Source organism: Anguilla rostrata, chromosome 11 (genome assembly GCF_018555375.3).
Source record: "Anguilla rostrata isolate EN2019 chromosome 11, ASM1855537v3, whole genome shotgun sequence".
NCBI lineage: Eukaryota > Metazoa > Chordata > Actinopteri > Anguilliformes > Anguillidae > Anguilla > Anguilla rostrata.
The window spans coordinates 27,847,004-27,853,003 of NC_057943.1; the positions used below are offsets into that span (position 1 = coordinate 27,847,004).

The 6,000-nt window shown below is 36.7% G+C and overlaps 1 long non-coding RNA gene across 2 annotated transcripts; it reads left to right on the forward strand.

Annotated features, from left to right (window-relative positions):
- The first annotated feature begins 1,022 nt into the window (after positions 1–1,022).
- On the forward strand, positions 1,023–5,734 carry LOC135234502 (uncharacterized). 2 transcript variants are annotated; one of them, XR_010324123.1, is made up of 4 exons: positions 1,037–1,184; positions 1,595–1,697; positions 2,337–5,465; positions 5,659–5,734. It is a non-coding gene; the product is annotated as an uncharacterized LOC135234502 (long non-coding RNA). The 2 variants fall into 2 exon arrangements; XR_010324122.1 differs by lacking the exon at positions 5,659–5,734 and having other exon boundaries at positions 1,023–1,184; positions 2,337–3,322.
- Positions 5,735–6,000: the final 266 nt, after the last annotated feature.

Consider the following 6,000-nt stretch of genomic DNA (forward strand, 5'->3'; position numbering starts at 1 on the left):
ATAATTCATGTTCATCAAACAACTGCAATGCATTCATTTGTGTGATCAAATGAGCAAAAGTAGTTTTGATAGCGCTTAATCAAGAAATTAGTTTCAAAGCCATTCAGTTGCTGAATAGTGTGCAGGAGGAGAGAGCAACCCTTTCACACCTGGGTAAGCCTACACGACCTAGCCTACTGTCCAGGGGGTTTTGTGAAAAACTGCTTGCATTTCTTCAACCAGTCGACTTTTTTGAAAATCTAAAACATGCTTATTTTAAGCCCAAACGATTAGGAAACGCTGTGGAAGGAGGACGGTAGGCTATTGTATTTACGGTGTTGAAGTAAGTTGAATTGGAGTCAAAATGCCCGATGACATCGCTTGATCCTGGCCTTTCTACACTGAAAAAAATAATGTTTTGGCCCTGTAATTATTACCTCGATGATTTGTTTAAATTATACAAGAAATTATTATTTCAGTGTAAATAAAATGTCACGTTTTATTTAATGTGTTTAATGTTTAAAGGTGTTTGTTTGTAATTATGTATCCGCTATTCGATATGTAAATTTGATCCATCACACCAAGTGATATTAACTAAACTACTGTATTGACTGTACAACCTGACAAAAGAAAGTGAAATGTACTTGGGTAGAAGTTAACCTGGCTTTAAAAAAAAATAATAATAAAATAAAAAAAATTAAAAAAAAAATTGAAACAATTATACAGCAAGATTACAAAACCTTATGTATATAAATTGAGTCTACAATTACTTATTAACGCCAGGGGGACTAAAGGTAGTAATAAAAATGATCTTTTAAAAAATTAAATAAATATCTTGTAAAGCTTACAGTGGTTATACGTTGTAACAGCTTTTTTGTTTGTACATTCCAATATAGAATAAATGTATTGTTTGATATGGACAGTCAGCACTAAAAAGTTTGGCTTTTTGCTTAAGAATTTGGATTTATGAATATAAAATTTGTTCAAAATAATAAGCAAATGAATCAAATAGAACTGCGAGCAGAGATTCCTGTCGCAGTGAATCCAGGAGTGAACCTGGCAATCTTGTGCACGCTCAGCGGGTGACGTCAGAGGAGAATTTCCGCTTTGTATTTCAGAGACGCCATAACAGCAGGACCATGTGGACAGCAGGATGGTTTGGTCGCTAATTTGGTGAGAAAATTCATCGATGTGAAGCCATGGGGGTAAGTTATATGTTTAATTAACTTTGTACATTCATGTTGGCTCGTCAGCTAAAGTCAGTGTTCGAGTACTGAATACCTAACATTAGCGTTAGCCGATCAGTTTAGCCTGCTAGCTAGTTATCGTGCTAGCGAACTTGGCCCCGCTTTCCACATGTGGCACAAGCCGCTACTTTTTGTGGCCAGGTTTTTGGTTGCAGAAGAGGAGGTCGTGATTTTACTGAACCTGTAAGAGTCATTCATTTTGTATGCATTTTCTGCTACTTATATTTCTGTGTCATCAGTATTATACTGATCTTTATCCAACTCGATATTAGTTTTAATTTCTCATATATTGTAACATATAGCCTAGTGAGTTTCTGATATTTCAATGATATATCACTACAATATTTTTATTGTGTTTTCTTTTTTAGACATCAACAGTAAGTTACTGCAGTCTAACAGTCTAAGTAAAAGTGCCCTCTCAGTGTACAGTAGCAGCAAGTTATATCAACAAAGCAAGACCTGATCATGCAGGTAACATTACAAAATATTGGTATTGTCAATATGTGATTTGAATCTGTAAATGGAAGGTCACGCCTTTGTTGATTTTGGTGAGATTCATGTCCCAATTATTGGTGATTAAAATAGTTATGTGATAATGGATTTACTATTCAAATTACTAGGGCTGCAAAAACAAAAAACAAACAAACAAAAAAAAGATTATATTAATTGTTGGTTAATCTGCGTGTTATTTTCTGGATTTATCGTTTGTCCAAAAAGTCAGAAAATAGTAAAAGGAAAAAAAACCCATCATAATTTCCTAAAGCCCAAGTTGACATTTTCAAATTGCTTGTTTTGTACAACAAACAATTCAAAACACAAAGATGAATAGTTAAATATAATAAAAGATTGAGAAGCAAGAACTGTGTGGATTTTGAGTATTTTTGTTTAAAAAAGAACATTATCGACAACTATTATCAAATAGTTGCTCTCTAAAATGTTTGGTGTGATGGTAATGACATATGTAGTAGGGGCAGCGATATTTAACTATAAAAAATGTGCAAATTGCACAACATAAACCATATGAATTTGAAATATATCTTTTTAAGTTATTATGAGAAAATGCAAAGTACAGTTTTAATGAATTTAACCATTTTTATTACTTTATTATAGAGGCGATGTTAAAAAGTGTGGGTTGGGGACAAGCCTAAAACAGTGAAATTCTGGCGGATTTGAATTTTCAACATACTGAAAAAGTATTAAAATGTCACAATTGAGACACAATTCTTTTTTCATAGCTACTACAACCTAACCCTAACAAATACAAGAATTGTTTTTTCTAAAAAATATTTTTTCTTGAAAATCTACCCTGGGGACAGAAAAACTCCCCGAATTGAAGAATCACCGATTGACAGTTTATGAGGCTTCCTTCCCTTTCTTCCATCATGCTTCCAGCGCCCCCTTGCAATTTCAGAACGCCCTATTGAAAAACCGTAATGATGTCTTCTTCCATGAAGCAATTTTTGTTATTTGAAACGTCAATGTGAAACAGTTTGAATGATCACATTCTGTTCATATGGTAAAAACACAGGGCCGAGTTATTTGAAATAATTTGGGAAACATTGGCAATGCTTTTGAATACTTGTTTAATGTATGTGAGTTAAGATTATAATATTGTTTCTTGTAACTTGGCCCGATTTTGATATCAGTACCTTTAATGCCAGGCCTAGATTTTGCAAGTTTGAATTATCTGCTTTTTTGAATACACTGTACATGGTGTCACACCAACCTTACTCACCAGAGTGCCAAGGAAAAAGGAAAGAAATGCCACCAACATCCAAAATGCCTCAAAACAGGAATAATATTTTAAAAAACAAACAAACAAAAAGAGACAGGCGATCACAGTGAAACAGAGTAGAAAATCTAGTGAAATAATTATACCTGTATTAATGCTGTTACATTTAACTTTCAGTTTTCAACTGCACACTTTAGATTGGAACTTTCATATATTTCTTCTGTTGCCTGGCTTTACATTTCCACATTCCCACGGACAACACAATGAGCAGCAGAGCCATAGCACCTGTGCCCGCCATCACTTCACTGGCCACACAGCCCCCAGCGCTGGAGCTGGAGAGCCTGCTCGGCAGGGCCTTGGTCAGGTGGGTCTCCAGAGGGTCGGGGCATCCTGAACATCAACCAACAAGACACCATTCAGTATTGTGTCCTTCAGTTACAGCTGTGACAGAGCATGCTGCAATCTACAACAAAGCAGTCGTGAGATTACATATAAAAAACGAGGTATTTTAAATATAAAATATATACCGATGAGCAAAAATCCAGTCCAAACTTTGGAGAGTGGAGTATGAGACACTTGAATTAGCAAGAAGCTCATTTAAATTGAATCTGTGGGAAGGTTAGACAGTAAAAACAACCTCCTCTGTTCATGAAACAGTGAATGTGTGTCCTAGTTTTACAGTGAAAATGTGATTCACCGATAATTAAATCTGAAAACAACAATCTTGTTTTACACCAACATTTGTGCCTGTTTATATTTTGGCACATCCTGGAATTACCTTGAGGATAATAGCGGCATTCTCCTTCCTGAATCTTGTGACCAATAGGAGCCCAGAGAGTGCAGTGGTATTTACCACAGTCATTTAAGGCTGAGGTGGGAAGAATGAGCGATAGGTCCTCTCCAATCTGGTATGAGTGGTTTGCTGATTTATAGAGGACTGTCTGATTTGTCTTCAGGTTTTTCAGCACCAGCCCAGTCAAACCTCCTTCTACCTACAACATTATTACAACATAAGCCAAGGGCTCTCTTAACAGTTGTGCCATGTTACAGGTATCCAATTTACAAGATTTGTATGTAAAAGCCACACAGGTTAATAATAGATTAAATGCATTACATATTCACCCACACTATTGTCTACAGTCAGATTAACATGCAATGTAGAGAGTTTATGAAGATATATTAGACATTGTGTGTGCGCATTACTAATAAAAAGAAATATATATATATTTGGCATACCTTGTACCAACTAATTTTCCTGTACATCACCCCTGGCTGCCGGTGAGCTCGGCATGGCAACTTTGTCGAATTGTAGCACTCTCCCTGACGACTGATTAGCAGTAAAAGGTTCAATGCTACAATTAAACAGAACAACCGTAATAAGAACTTAAGAAGCAAAATGAGAATATGAACAGACAAAAACAGTTTAGTGTGTGAACACTAAACTGAACAAAACCTCGGATAATAGGTTACGAAGCGACATATCAGTTTCACTAATTTGCGGAAGTGCAAATTGCATTGGACTGGTAATAGAAAGTACGCAGAATTAAAAAAATTATGAGTTCGGAATATCATCATATCGGAATAGGCGTTTAACCTACACGCGTTTCATTTTCGGAATATTATTGGAGGTAGCCTTTAGCTATATGCACTCCATCTTATTCAGATTTCGCTTCGGAATAAGGACTGTTCATTGTTATTCTTTCAGTAGCTTCGAAACACTCCCTGTTTCGAAGCAACTTCCTCTGAATAGAAAGTGAAAGTAACGCTATTAACTCTAATAGAAAAACAAAAGCTAATATACACAATACAACTTTCACAGTAAAAATCTAGAGCGGTTTACGTAAATTTGAATAGGCTATAAACAATATTAGGCTACTGCAAGATTAAATACGCTATCATCAACTTGAATATCATTGAAGACGTTAACGTCTGCTGCCATGCAAAATCGTAGCCTATAATACGGTAGGCTATGTCTATAAATGCAACCGAGTACCTATGCATTGCCTAGACCTACTTACAGATTAACTGCAAAATGTTTCGCATTTCAGAGGAAAACATTTCGAATAAGGATTCTTTGTAGTACAATTTTGTAACAGCCGTTGTTTACATCCCGCTGCGCTCCTACGTAACCATCCATGTGACCTCTGTTTTGCACATTCCACCCAATGAAGTTCAGTGAGTCCACCACATGCTGTGTTTTCAGAAAAAGCGAGACTCAACCTCTCTGGACTCAACTCGCTGCAGGCTTGGAGAAAGCAGTTCTGGACGATGCACGCGCAGTTTCAGTTGGAGTACAACATCATTATAATGGAGTGTAATGTAATATAGCAAGCTAGTAAATGTTTTTAAAACTAGCCTATAAAATGCTTCAATTGTAATATTTATCGCACAATGGCGTATTGCTTATTGTGCGCTCGTAACGTTATATTTTTTAGCGATGATGATGGACTAATTCATACTTTTATTGACGATTAATGTTACCAACACAGCCATTCAGTTTTATCATCGTCTTTACAGTCTCTGGGACGAACGCATGCACTTTCTGGGGCAAAAGGGAGGAGCCTCTGCCGCTGGGAACTTCAGCTAAATTAACACTACTCACTGTAGTCGCGTGCACCCGGTTACAGTGAGTAGTGTTCATTTAGCTAAAGTTCGCTAGTTAGTTAGCTAACCTTAACACCTGGATACATATTGCTCAAGCCATGTCCAACTTACTTTCATTCACAGACCCAAAACCCCTCCAAGTGAAAATAAATAATGAGTCACGAATCATAATTACATTACATTACATTACAGGCATTTGGCAGACGCTCTTATCCAGAGCGACGTACAACAAAGTGTATAACCATAACCAGGAACAAGTATGACGAAACCCCTAGAGAGAAGTACCGGTCCAAGTACAGGGAACAACCGCATAGTTACACCCCTAAGTTTAGTCATTTACAGGGGGGAAGGGAGGGATGGGGAGAGGTGCAGCCTGAAGAGGTGGGTCTTCAGTCGTCGTTTGAAAATAATGAACATCAGAACAGAAATAATAATGAA